Source organism: Salvelinus sp. IW2-2015, unplaced genomic scaffold (assembly GCF_002910315.2).
Source record: "Salvelinus sp. IW2-2015 unplaced genomic scaffold, ASM291031v2 Un_scaffold1192, whole genome shotgun sequence".
NCBI classification, from domain to species: Eukaryota; Metazoa; Chordata; class Actinopteri; order Salmoniformes; family Salmonidae; genus Salvelinus; species Salvelinus sp. IW2-2015.
The window spans coordinates 246,973-262,051 of NW_019942770.1; the positions used below are offsets into that span (position 1 = coordinate 246,973).

Sequence of the window (15,079 nt, forward strand, 5' to 3'; positions counted from 1 at the left end):
TGCAATTGCGTTGCCCCTGGCAGCCTCACCGCTTTGTGAAAAATGACCGCCATTTGAAACATCTGTTGATTGGCTATGGTCCAAGACACCAGCTGCTAGAAAGAACAGTGTCTCTCACTTCTCAAGTGTAATTTACGGTTACTTTAATGTTGTTACCATTTCTCATCCTCAATACACTGAAAGAAACAACGTTTACATTTTATATGTTATATATCTATTTTCATGTTATAGTATTATATTTATATGGTATACATCTATATTCTATATGGTATATATCTATATTTATATGGTATGGTATATATATCTATATTTTATATGTATTATCTTATATTTATATATGCGTATATTTATCTATATTTATATGTATATACTATCTATATTTATATGGTATATATCTATATTTAATATGGTATATATCTATATTATATGGTATATATTATATTTATATGGTATATTATCTTATATGGTTATATGGTATATATATCTATTTTATATGGTATATATCTATATTTATATGTAATATAATCTATATTTATATGGTATTATATCTATATTTTATATGGTATGTATATATTTATATGTTATATATCGTTATTGCTATAAATCTGGATAACTTTGTCATAAATATGCTCTTACATTCTCTTAATTTCATAGAGCTACTTTCCATTGGCTTCAGTGTAGATATTTAGGTTGGATGTGACTAGTCTCTCTATCTAATGTGTTGGTGGGAATGTCACAATGGAAGACTTGTTGCAGTGCAGAGTCTTGGCATTCCTTCTGAACTGAACTGAAGGGGCAACAGCACCAATTGTGTAGGCCAGTGATAAGAAGGGACGTTCACCTTGTTAATCTTCTTGCAATGTGTGACACTGTTTCATACAAGGCTTGATATTCATATGTATTAAGTCAGAAATGCGGTCTCATCTATTTCAATACTGTACGAAGGGGGGGTTGGATGCTAGAAGCTAGGAATGAATGATTCTTCAGTGCAGGTAGGCATGCACTAGTTCAGCACAGAAGTGTTTAAAAGGAAAAATGGAGTTTTTAAATGGAAAATGCAGAATAGACCTCAGAAAAGTATAGTTGGTTGATAGGCAGATACAAGGACCAATCTGTCCTTATCTCCATCTGACCCATGCATGATAATGGTATATAGCAGGCAACAATATTCTTAAGGGGCAGACATTTTTTATTTACAAGGGGGTCAGACATGTTTAACGTGGGATTGATCTTCCTAAAACGCTATATATATATATATATATAAAAAAGACACAACCCAATTCTAATTCATGAAGCACTTTTAATTACCATAATTAAAAAAAAAATTGTTAATAAAAATCATTTTTAAGTGCTTGAAGATTAGCTAATTCATAAATGTCTACTTTCCTGTCCATTGTACATAGCTTCATCTTTTCTTTCATCTACACATAGGAAACATTTTATCTCAGTTGACCAGCATCATATTCTGTTTTCTATTTTTTGTCATTTACTTATTTTCTGTCTTGTTTATTGTTATTCTTCTACACATAACTTTTTTTATTTTATTTATTCATGTCATTTCTCAGTTGCCTCCTTTTTGAGAGAAGTCTCCTCCCCTGCTCAGTAGAGAACAAGTCCTGTAATAAACTGCATCACCTCTGTGGGGACTTCATCTCGTTGCAAAGTTAGCTTTTCAGTTTATCTAAAAACTCTGACATCACGCAATGATCTGTACTGATGACATAGACCGGATGCTCAACAGACTTCGATGTTGCTAGGGTGACGTTTCTGATAACAAGCCATGTTGCAGGCTAGATGTTGCTAGGGTAACGTTTCTGAAACAAGCCATGTTGCAGGCTAGATGTTGCTAGGGTAACGTTTCTGATAACAAGTCCATGTTGCAGGCTAGATGTTGCTAGGTACGTTTCTGAAAAGCCATGTTGCAGGCTAGATGTTGCTAGGATAACGTTTCTGCTAACAAGCATGTTTCGGGCTAGATGTTGCTAGGAATAACGTTTCTGACAACAAGCATGTTGCAGGTAGATTTTGCTAGGGTAACGTTTTGATAAGCAACATGTTGCAGGCTAGATGTTGTAGGGTAACGTTTCTGATAACAAGCCATGTTGCAGGCTAGATGTTGCTAGGGTGAAACGTTTCTGATAACAAGCCATGTTGCTAGGTTACGTTTTCTGACAACAAGCCATGTTGCAGGCTAGATGTTGCTAGAGTAACGTTTCTGATAACAAGCCATGTTGCAGCTAGATGTTGCTAGGGTGACGTTTCTGATAAACAAGCATGTTGCAGGCTAGATGTTGCTAGGGTACGTTTCTGATAACAAGCTATGTTGCCTAGGATACGTTCTGCTATAACAAGCCATGTTGGCAGGCTAGATGTTGCTAGGGTAACGTTTCTGATACAAGCCATGTTGCAGCTAGATGTTGCTAGGATGACGTTTCTGAACAACAAGCCATGTTGCAGGCTAGATGTTGCTAGGGTAAGTTTCTGATAACAAGCATGTTGCAGGCTAGATGTTTGTAGGGATAACGTTTCTGATAACAAGCCATGTTGCTAGGGTACGTTTCTGATAACAAGCCATGTAGGCTAGCGGACGTTTCTGAAAACAAGCCATGTTGCTAGGATAAAGTTTCTGATAACAAGCCATGTTGCTAGGGTCGTTTCTGATAACAAGCCATGTTGCAGGCTAGATGTTGCTAGATAACGTTTTTGCTAACAAGCCATGTTTCGGGCTAGATGTTGCTAGGGTAACGTTTCTGAAAAAAACAACCATGTTGCTAGGGTAACGTTTCTGAAAACAGCCATGTGGCAGGCTAGATGTTGCTAGGGTAACGTTTCTGATAACAAGCCTTGTTGCAGGCTAGATGTTGCTAGGTAACGTTTCTGACAACAAGCCCATGTTTGCAGGGTAGATGTTGCTAGGGTAACGTTTCTGATAACAAGCCTTGTTGCAGGCTAGATGTTGCTAGGGAACGTTTCTTGAAAACAGAGCCATGTTGCTAGGATAAGTTTCTGATAACAAGCCATGTTGCAGGCTAGATGTTGCTAGGGGAAGTTTCTGAAAAAGCCCATGTTGCTAGGTAACGTTTCTGAAAACAAGCCCCTGTTGCAGGCTAGATGTTGCTAGGGTAAACGTTTCCTGATAACAAGCATGTTGCCAGGCTAGATGTTGTCTAGGATGAACGTTTTCTGTACAACACAGCCATGTTGCAGGCTAGATGTTGCTAGGATAACGTTCTGTATAAAAGCCATGTTGCAGGCTAGATGTTGCTAGGAAGTAACGTTTCTCTGACTCAACAAGCCATGTTGCAGGCTAGCTGTTGCTAGGATAACGTTTCTGATAACAAGCATGTTGCTAGGCGTAAGTTTTCGTACTAACAAGCCCATGGTTGCTAGATATTTCTGATAACAAGCAACTCGTTGGCTAGGGTACGTTTCTGATAACCGAAGCCATGTTACCAGCTAGGGCTAGACGTTTGCTTGGAACAGCCATGTTTTCTAGGGTAGTTTGATCAAGATGTGCTTAGGGTAAGTTTTCTTGAAAAACGCTGTTGCTAGGGTACCGTTTCTGAAAACAAGCCCATGTTGGCAGGCCTAGAATGTTGCTAGGGTAACCGTTTCTGATAAACAAGCCTCTGTTTGCAGGCTGATGTTGCTAAGGGGTTAACGTTTCTGACAACAAGCCATGCTTTGCAGGGTAGATTGTTGCTAGGGTAACGTTTCGATAACAAGCTCTTGTTGCAGGCTAGATGTTGCTAGGTTAACGTTTCTGAAAACAAGCATGTTGCTAGGATAACGTCCTTCTTATACCAAGTCATGTTGCAGGCTAGATGTTGGCTAGGAGGAACGTTTCTGAAAACAAGCCCATCGTTGGCTAGGGATAAGTTTCTGGATAACAAGCCACTGGTTTTGCAGGCCTAGTGTTGCTAGGGAAGTTTCCTGATAACAAGCCTGTTGCGGCTAGATGTTTGCTAGGATGACGTTTCTGACAACAAGCCATGTTGCAGGCTAGATGTTGCTAGGGTAACGTTTCTGATAACAAGCATGTGCAGCTAGATGTTGCTAGGATACCGTTTCCTGGATAACAAGCCATGTGCTGCTAACGGGCTAAACGTTTTCTGACATACAAGCCATGTAGCCGTAGGGTAAGTTTTCTGATAACAGCCCATGTTGCTGTAGGATCACGTTTCCCTGATAACAAGCCATGTTCTAGGGTACCGTTTCCTGATAAAAGCCATGTTGCAGGGCTACCGCAATGTTGCTAAGGCCATAACGTTCTCTGCCAACCAAGCCCATGATTTCGGGCTAGCGTGTGTGCCTAGGTCTACACGTTCTTCCTGAACACAGCAATGCTTGCTAGGGTAACGTTTCTGAAAACAAGCCACTGTTCAGGCTAAGATGTTGCTAGGGGTAACGATTTCTCGATCAACAAAGCCTTGTTGCCAAGGCTAGATTGTTGCTAGGTAACGTTTCTGACACAAGCCAGTCGCTCCCACGGGTAGATGTTGCTAAGGTACACCCGTTTCCTCGATACACAAGACGTTGTCCCTTGCAGGCCTAGCATGCTGCTACGGGTCAACGTCTTCTGAGAAACAAGCATGCTTGCTATGGATAGTTCTGATAACAAGCCATGTTGCAGGCTAGATGTTGCTAGGGGACGTTCTGAAAACAAGCCCTGTTGGCTAGATAATCGTTTCTGAAAACAAGCGTTTGTTGCAGCGTACGATGTTGCTAGGGAAAACGTTTCCTAGATAACAAGCCTTGGTTGGCTGGGGGTAGATGTTGCTAGGTTTACGTTTCTGACAACAAGCCATGTTGCAGGGTTGACTGCTTGCTAGGGCTAACGTTTCTGATAAGCAAGTCATGTGCAAGGCTAGATGTTGCTCCATGGCAGTAACGTGTTCTGGGCTACAACGCCATGTTGGCAGCGCTAGCTGTTGTAGGATAACGTTTCTGTAAACCACGCCTTGTTGCAGGCTGATGTTGCTATTGGTAAACGTTTCTGAAAAACGCCCAAAGCCCTTGTTGGCAGGCTATAGCATGTTGCTAGGATAACGTTCTGATAACAAGCCATGTTGGCAGGCTACGCTGTTGCTAGGATAACGTTTCTGATAAGAAGCCATGTTGCTAGGGTACGTTTCTGAAACAAGCATGTTGGCTCCAGGGTAAGTTTCTGATAACAAGCATGTGCTAGGGTTCACGTTTCTGATAAAAGCCATGTTGCTCGGGTAACGTTTCTGATAGCGCATCTGGTGTTTAAAATATCGATGAGCTTAAGCAAAAGCAGCTCTGGTGTAACGGCGTTTAGTGATCTGATTTGGTGAAGAGCAATTAGGCGGCAGACAGAACCTTGCACCCTGTTAGCAGTTGATTGGCTGTAACCTGGTAGTTGGATATATTGATTGACAGCATTTAATGGACGGGACTAGAGAAAAACAGATTCATCCGATTGGACGAGAGCACTTTGGCACTAAAACATCAGATTTTGCGGATATTTTTTGTTGTTTTTTGGGGGGGTGCAGGATTTGTTTTTAATTAATGTTTCAAGAGGATTTGGGCTGATCTCATCTTCTAAGGCAGCACGTGAGGTCTTTAATCAGGTAAGGCTTGCCAGGGCCCAAAGGTATTCCGGGTGCTTCTCAAAGCATGTGCAGAACAGCTTGGTAGGACATATTCACGACTAATTTTCAAACCTTCTTTTTGTTCCCAGGTCTGTAATTCTGTCCAAGAACTCTAAGGCTTCAATGCACAATAACTACAACCTGTAGCTCTTCACCTTCTGTAATCAGGAGTGCTTTGAGAGGCTGGTTAAGGCAACGTTAAATCTATCATCCCAGACCCCTAGACCATTTAATTGCATAACCACTCAACAGATCATGAACAAATCTAACTTGTGCACTCCACATGCCTCCCCACTGATACACTAAGTTGAAGTCTAAGTTGACATCACTTAAGCCAAACATTTATTAACTCAGTTTTTCAAAATTTCCTGACATTTTAATCTAGTAAAATTACCTGTTTTAGGGGTCAGTTTTAGGATAACTACTTTAATTTTAAGATGTGAATGTCAGATAATAGTAGAGAGAATGATTTATTTCAAGCTTTTATTTATTTCATCACATTCCAGTGGGTCAGAAGTTTACATACTCAATTAGTATTTGTACTATTGCTTTACAATTGTTTAATAACTTGGGTCAACGTTTCGGTAGCATTCCACAATCCTTCCCCCACAAAAAGCTTCGGGTGACTGTTTGGCCCTTCTCTGACCAAGAGTGGTGTACACTGAGTCGGGTTGTAGGCCTCGCTTGCTCGACACACTTTTTCAGTCATGGCCCACACCATTTCTCTATGGGATTGCAGGTAGGGCTTTGTGCATGGCCATCCAATTTCTCCCTTGTCCCATTAATACAAATAAATTACTTGACTTTTGTTGTGCTTAAGCCATTTTGCACACTTTGGAAGTAATGCTCTGGGGTCATTGTCATTTGGAAGACCCATTTGCGACCAAGCCCTTAACTTCCAACACTTTTTGCATGTAGTATGTTAAGCACGCTAAAAACTGTTGCTGCTTTAAGATAGCAATAAACTGGCCTGTCTTTAGACTCAGTTGAACCATTGCGAGCATCAGATATTGTAGGTTCGATTACAGCTGCAAAATAGCTAGAAAGCTAAAGCACTTTCTTCTGAAACTCGTCAGTCTATTCTTGTTCTGAGAAATGAAGGTTATAACATGTGAGCAATTTGCCACGAGATAACTGAAGATCTCGTACACGCTGTATATATTCCTTCGGCAGAACAGAGCAAACTGCACTAACCCAGCATCAGAAAGAGGAGTGGGAGGCCCCGGTTGCACACTGAGCAAGAGGACAAGTACCATTACAGTGTCTAGTAACCAGTCCTCAACTGGCCACAGTCTAATCTCTTATAAATAGGTTCACCCTCAAGAATGCCAGTCTCACGTCAATAGTGATGAAACGCGACCTCCGGGATGCTGGCCTTCTCAGGAGGTTCCTCTGTCCATTGTCTGTGTTCTCTTTTGCCATTTCCTAAATCTTTTATTTTTATTGTCGCAGTCTGAGGTTGTGTTTTTTCTTTTAATTCCGCGCTCTCAGGACCCCTGCACATTGTAAGTATGGATTCTGAACTGACCTGTCATTAGTTGGGTATTAACTGACCCTGTATCATTAGTATGGTATTAACTGACCCTGTTAATGTATGGTATTGACTGACGCCTGTATATAGCATGGTATTGAACTGATCCTTGTATATATGTATGGAGTTTGAACTGACGCCTGTATATAGTATGGTCTTGGAACTGACCTGTATATAGTATGGTATTGAACTGACCCCTATATAGTATGGTATTGGAACTTGACCTGTTATATAGCATGGTATTGGAACTGACTGTATATAGTATGGTATTCCGAACTGGACCTGTATATAGTATGGTTATTGAACCTGACGCCTGTATATAGAATGGTATTAACTCACGCTGGTATATAGATATAGGTACTTGAACCGACCCTGTATATAGATGGTATTAACTGACCCTGTATATAGTATGGTATTGAACCGACCTGTATATAGTAATGGTATTGAACGGACCTGTATATAGTATGGTATTGAACGCGACCCTGTATCATAGTATGTGTATTAACTGACCCTGTATATAGATGGTATTGACCGACCCTGTGTATAGTAATGGTATTGAACCAACTCTGTTATACCGTATGGTATTCGAAACTGGACGCCTGTATCACTAGTATGCGTATTCATGAACTGGCCCCCCTCCGCTATATACGTATGGTATTAACTGACTGTATATAGTATGGTATTGAACTGAACCCTGTATATGGTATGGTATTAACTGACCCTGTAATATAGTATGGTACTATGACGCCTGCTATATAGTATGGAATAACTGACCTGTCAATATAGTATGGTATTAACTGAACCCTGTAATCTATATGGTATTGGAACCGAACCCTGTTATACCTATTATGGTTTAACTGCCCTGTATATAGTACTGGTATTTGAATCCGACCCTGTATATTGTATGGTTTAACTGACCTGTATATAGTATGGTATAGAACGACCCTGTATATAGTATGGTACTAAGCTGGACCTGTATATAGTATGGTATTGAATGACCCTGTATATGTATGGTATTAATGACCCTGTATTAGTGATGGTATTCGAACCGACCCTGTATATAGTATGGTACTTAACTGACGCCTGTATATAGTATGGTATTGAACCGACCCTGTATATATTTATGGTATCTGAAACGCGCCCTGTTATAGTATGTTATTGAACTGCCCTAGTTATAAGTTATGGTATTGAACCGACCTGTATATAGTTGGTATTGAACCGCCCTGTATATAGTATGGTATTGAACGACCTGTATATAGTATGTATTGAACGGACCTGTATATATGGTATCGGTATTGAACCGACTGTATATTAGTATGGTTCTCGACCCGACCCTGTATATAGTATGGTATTGAACCGGACCCTGTATATAGTATGGTATTAACTGACCCTGTATATAGTATGGTATTGAACCGACCCTGTATATAGTATAGTTACTTGTGTTCTTCATATTTCTCATTATTTTGGCTACATTGATATTGATTACTGCGTTGTTGGGGTTAGAGTTTGAAAGAAAGGCATTTCACTGTACTTGTGGACGTGACATTAAAAAACTTGAATTGATCAAAAGACCATTTTAAATTGCAAAACGAGCTGGATCTGTTCCGCGGGGAACAGCCTCTGAACAGCCTCTTGTTATACAGCCTATAATCCCCTCCTCCCTTTGGGCCCATTGGGATCCCATTTATATTTACCTTCAGGCTATTACCACTTCCACAGCAGCTGAATCCACAGGGAATCAATTACTTTGGTGTCTTTCTCTTTCGATTTACAAGGAGACCAGCATCCCAAATGGAACACTTAGTCCCTATATAGTCTACTACTGCCCCCCTTTTTTTGTTTGTTGCTCTTGTCAAAAAGTAGTTCACTATATAGGGACTAGGGTGCTATTTGGGGATGGGTTGAGGGAGCAGCAGTACTACTAGTACCACAGGCTCCTTGGAGTCTAGTCAGAGTTGGAGCTGAAATCAACTAGTATTACATAGACGTGTTAAATCAAGGCCCCGTGTTAAAAATCACATGTTGACACAAGGATAAGAGATTTCTGCGTTGTGAATGACTGAAGTTCTTACAACCAACGATGACTAAAATATTTATTATTGTATAGTGAATGAAGGGCTGTAGTGAAATTCTTATGGCACGTGGCTTGATTGCCCAGTCCTATTGCAAATTGAATGAGAGAGAGAGAGAGAGAGAGAGAGAGATAAAAACCAGTGATTTTTTCCCCCGCTGAGACAGAGTCCCTTGTTTTGAATCAGACTTGGAGAAAACTAGTTTTCTTTCTCCTTTTGAAACGTGTTTACAAAGCAAGTGGAGGGAAAACAACACAACAACAACGTGAATTAAACAATAGACATTAACASTAAACATTACACACCAAGTTATGAGCATAACTTTTAAATATATTATTAGCGGTTAAATGTGTAATATTTTAAAATGTGCAAATCGGTATAGTGATGGGGGAAGGTTTATGTTGGTGTTTCTGACCCACTGGTTGACCTATTCTTGTGCTAGCAGGTCACACCCTTTTTTAATTGCGCAATGCGATATTTCACCTCACAGATACAGGAGTTTGTCAACTTGAGTTGTATTCTTTGTGGGTTTTGAGGGATATAAATGTGTCTCTTTCTTATATGGTCGTACATTTGGAAGGAGGTTAGGAAGTGACGCTCTGTTTTCAGCTGATTTTGTGGGCAGTGGCCACATATATCCTGTTTTCTCTTTGAGATCATGCAGTTTGTTGGGCTTTGATGCCTCATGGTTGAGTATCGCTCTGTTCAAATAGACTGTGATTTTGCTGTGGTCTGATAGGGGTGTCAGTGGACTGACTGAACGCTCTAAGAGACTCTGGGTTGAGGTCAGTGATAAAGTAGTCTACAGTACTACTGTCAAGAGATGAGCTATAGATGAACCTACCATAGGAGTCCCCTCGAAGCCTACCATTGACTATGTACATACCCAGCGTGCGACAGAGCTGCAGGAGTTGTGACCCGTTTTTGTTGGTTATGATGTCATAGTTGTGCCTAGGGGGGCATATGGGGGAGGGAATGCTGTCACCTCCAGGCAGGTGTTTGTCCCCCTGTGTGCTGAGGGTGTCAGGTTCTTGTCCGGTTCTGGCATTTAGGTCGCCACAGACTAGTACATGTCCCTGGGACTGGAAATGACAGCTTCTCCATCCTGGAGCGGGAAATCAGTCTTCATTAAAGTATGAGGATTCTAGTGGGGGGATATAGGTAGCACACAGGAGGACATTTTTCTCTGTTAAGATCATTTTCCTTTTGAATTTCTAGGCAAATGTAAAATGTTCCTGTTTTGATTAATATAATGTAGTGAGTTAGGTCTGCTTGTAACGGCAGCCTTCCTCCTCTTCGTCTGAAGAGGAGGTGTAGCAGGGATCGGACCAAGACGCAGCGTAGTTTGTGCTCAACATGATTTAATAAAGACGATAACGTGAACACTTACAAAATACAAAAATAACAAACGTGGCAAACCGAAACAGTCCTCTCTGGTGAAATGAACACAAAGACAGGAAACAACCACCCACAAACCCCAACACAAAACAAGCCACCTATATATATGATTCCCAATCAGAGACAACACAAAACACCTGCCTCTGATTGAGAACCATATCAGGCCATACATAGAAATGGACAAACTAGACACACAACATAGAATGCCCACCCAGCTCACGTCCTGACCAACACTAAAACAAGTAAAACACACAAGAACTATGGTCAGAACGTGACACTGCTCTATACCAAATTAGCATAACCCCTGAGTCTCCTCCCTGTTTCACACCTGGTAGTTTGGTGGATGGGACTACCAGCTCTCTGTAACCTAGAGGGCAACCAGTGGGTCCGTCTCCTCTATACTATGTTTCACACCTGGTAGTGTGGTGGATGGGACTACCAGCTCTCTGTAACCTAGAGGGCAACCAGTGGGTCCGTCTCCTCTATAACATGTTTCACACCTGGTAGTTTGGTGGATGGGACTACCAGCTTTCTGTAACTAGAGGCAACGCACGTGGGTCCGGTCTCCTCTATAATACATGTTTCACACTGGAGTGTGGTGGGATGGGACTACCAGCTCTCAGTAACCTAGAGGGAACTAGTGGGTCCGTCTCCTCTATACCAAGTTTCACACCTGGTAGTGGGGTGGATGGGAACGTACAGCTCTCGCGTAACCTAGAGGGCCAACCAGTGGGTTCGTCTCTTATATCCATGTTTCAACACCTGGTAGTTGGTGGTGGGAGAACACCCAGCTCCTGTAACTAGGGTGCGACCAGTTGTGGTCTGTCTCCTTATATACTCTATTCTAATCCTGTTAGTTTGGTGGATGGGACTGACAGCTCTGCTTGTAACCAGGAGGCAGACCAGTGGGTGCGTCTCCTAGTGAATTACATGTTTCACACCTGTTAGTGGTTGGTGGATGGGAACTGACCAGCCTTGCTCTGTAACGCTAGAGGGCAACAGTGGGTCCGTCTCCTCTATACATGTTTCACACCTGGCTAGTGGGTGGATGGACTATACCCGCTCTCATGTAACCTAGAGGGCAACCAGTGGGTCCGTCTCCTCTATACCATGTTTACACCTGGTAGTGTGGTGGATGGGACTACCAGCTCTCTGTAACCTAGAGGGCAACCAGTGGGTCCGTCTCCCCTATAACATGTTTCACACCTGGTAGTGTGGTGGATGGGACTACCAGCTCTCTGTACCCTAGAGGACAACCAGTGGGTCCGTCTCCTCTATACCAGGTTTCTTGTAGGATGACAACGTCTGTATTTCAGATTTCATTGAAGTCTGTATTCCTGCTCTTTAGGCCAAAGGCAGACGACCTCAGACTATTCCAGCATGAGATAGTGAAGGCTTTGTGTTCCATAGTGGTGTGGTTTGGCCTCAGGCCAGTAAGTGTGAGCAGAGTCTGCTGAGCATCTGATACATGCCATTGGCTTGGGCTAGTGTAAGAGTGGGGGGTTGGGCCTGTTTGCCTGCTCACGGCCTGAGCGTATGTGTGACTCATGTTCAGGCCTTCTTTGCCGGAGGTGGAGGGCAGGAGGGGGATTGGCCTGACCTGAGGAGCCCTAAATAGGATGTGGGAATGGTTGGTTTGGGGGGGTATTGATTGGTTGGGGTGTGTCTGGTTGTGAAGTGGTCTCTCTGTCTCTCTGTCTCTGTCTCTCTGTCTCTGTCTCTGTCTCTCTGTCTCTGTCTCTCTGTCTCTGTCTCTCTCTGTCTCTCTGTTTCTCTGTCTCTGTCTGTGTCTATTTCTGTTGTTCTTTTGTGTCTATTTCTCCGTCTCTCTCTCTCTGTGTGTGTGTGTGTGTGTGCATCTCATGACACATGACTGAGATGAATAACCGGAGAGAGAGAGCCTGAGCTCAGTGGAGGCCGCTGAGGGGAGGACGGCTCATAATAATGGGTGGAACAGAGCAAAATGGAAACTGTGTGTTTTTGATGTATTTGATACCATTCCAGTGATTCTGCTCCAGCCATAACCACGAGCCCGTCCTCCCCAATTTTAAGGTGCCACCAACCTCCCGTGGCTGAGCTATGGTGTGTGTGTGTGTGTGTGTGTGTGTGTGTGTGTTGTGCAGTGTTTGAGAGTGTGTGGCCATGTCTAAATACCTGTACCTACGTTCTAAATAGTAGGGCATTATGGGTATGCAAAATTTTTATAGTATGTGAAATATAGAAGAAAAAAAGGGATATGCTTTAAATGCCAGGATGTTCGTACTCATTTTTTCTTTTCATCTAGTTGAATTTGCTGCACAATATATTTGAGGAAGCGAGTCGTTTTCTCAAGATCCACGTGTGTTTGACAACAGCTGATAATCAAACATGGCGACGCGGTTAAAAAAGGGTCAATTTCTGGAATTAACATACTTATTGTCACATTGTTCTGCTGTGGTCACTAACCTTCTCCATTCAATGTCCCAGCAGATGATGAATCTAGTGGCCACGACGACGACGACGATGATGATGATGATGATGATGACGAAGAGGAGATTGATGTGGTGACGGTGGAACACAACAAGCAGTACAAGTCCCGGCGGCTGGTCAACGGCAGAGTTACCGGGGGACGCGGCGACGGGTTAAACAGGCGGACGCCGGTGACGATCATGGTCCGGGCGGTGAACCGTTTCCACATCTCTATCCACCAACAGCACCACAACTACGCAGCGCCTTCCCCGGACACACGCCCCGCCACACACACAGCCCCCAACCTCCCCAGGCACACGCCCTCCCCGGACACACGCCCCGCCCCCAACCTCCCCAGGAAGAGGGTCAGACACGAGCCCTCAAACTCTCCTCATGACTCCTCTAACACCAAGCCGCACCCGCACCCCGCCTCCACATCCGATCGGAACTCCGAGAGCAAACCGCACGTCGCCGTAGCAACCGTCGGGTCGGAATCATCTGACGCCAACACACCCTCCCCTTGTGGATCCCCATCTGCCTCTCCCCGATTATCCTCCTCCCACCCCTGCAGCCCCCAGTCCTCCGACTGTGAGGACACGGACAAACGCAAGACTCACAACTTCCTGGAACGTAAACGACGCAACGACCTGCGTTCTCGTTTCCTGGCGCTGCGGGACAACATCCCTGGCTTGGCAGAGTGCCCCAAGACGCCCAAGGTGGCCATACTGATACGTGCTACAGAGTACCTGGCGCAGCTGCATTCCAGCGAGCGCCAGCGGGCACAGGAGAAACGGCAGCTGAAGGCCAGGCAGCAGCAGCTGCTCCGTAGGCTGGCACAGCGACAGAGACAGAGATGACAGAGAGACAGAGAAGACAGAGAGACAGAGAACAGAGAGAGAGGAGACAAGAGAGAGAGAAGAGGAGAAGAGAGAGAGAGAGAGGAGACAGAGAAGAGAGAGCGAGGGAACAGGAGCTCATTACAACCATACATCTATATATAATGTAAAAAACAGTCTTCAAGCTCACAACAAAAAGCAACTCTGTAGGAAAATATAGTACAAAACTTTTGCTTCCCCTTCGCAACTCTGACAAACAAACAAACAAAAACTGTAAAGACAGGCATTGAAACCAGTGTCACTAATGTGATCAAAGTAAAGTTCAATAGTGTTATTATTTTTATTTAAATGTTTTTATTATTTATCCTCTTTATTAACAAAAATAGAAGCATTTTGAGACATTTTTGACCCAGTTTCAGGAAACACAGGAAAGACAATAGAGAGATCTGAAAGCTCTGCTGTTGTTCATTACAGAAGGATACTAGTACGAACACACCCACACACACACGCACGAGCCTGCATCAGTCACGCCATGGCCGCGTGAAAGCACCACACACACACACACACACAAACGAGGGAGAGCAGATAAGCACACATAACAACACACCACACACACACCCACCACACACAACACCCAACACACACAACACACACCACACAGTCACACACCATGCACTACACACACACACTATGATTGGGCACCGAGAGGACGAGGAGAGCGAGAGAGGGAGAGCATACACACAAAGAGAAAGAGAGAGAGAGCGAGAGAAGAGATACACAAGAGAGAGAGACCAACGAGACCGGTGACCGTCTATGTACATTACCATGCTGCTCGTGGAAATAGTTCACATCAATGGATTCACTCATGAATCATAGACCTTACAGACATAACAGGACATACAATAGATGCACAGTTTGCAATATTATAGGGTCAACCTCAATCCATCCTGATTTTAACTCAGTCCTGGTTTATAATATAGGTGTCAGGTCCATCCTGTTTTGACTCAGTCCTGGTTTAATAATATAGGGTCCAGAGTCATTCTGGTTTTGACTCAGTCCTGGTTTAATATTATAGCTTCAGATCATCCCTGGTTTTTGACTCAGTCCTGGTTTTAATAATATAGGGTCCAGAGTCATCCCCTGGTTTTGACTCAGTCCTGGTTTAATAATGTAGGCTTC

General features: G+C 43.1%; 1 long non-coding RNA gene and 1 pseudogene across 1 annotated transcript in view; both read left to right on the top strand.

Annotated features, from left to right (window-relative positions):
* LOC112069999 (protein L-Myc-1b pseudogene) overlaps window positions 1–13,921 on the top strand; it is a 27,318-nt pseudogene extending 13,397 nt beyond the window's left edge.
* A 975-nt stretch (window positions 13,922–14,896) lies between these two features.
* Window positions 14,897–15,079, top strand: part of LOC139024208 (uncharacterized) — a 5,124-nt gene continuing 4,941 nt past the window's right edge. Inside the window, exons 1-2 of the long non-coding RNA XR_011475497.1 lie at window positions 14,897–14,935; window positions 15,034–15,070. This is a non-coding gene — a long non-coding RNA (uncharacterized lncRNA). The remainder of the gene's footprint in view (window positions 14,936–15,033; window positions 15,071–15,079) is intronic.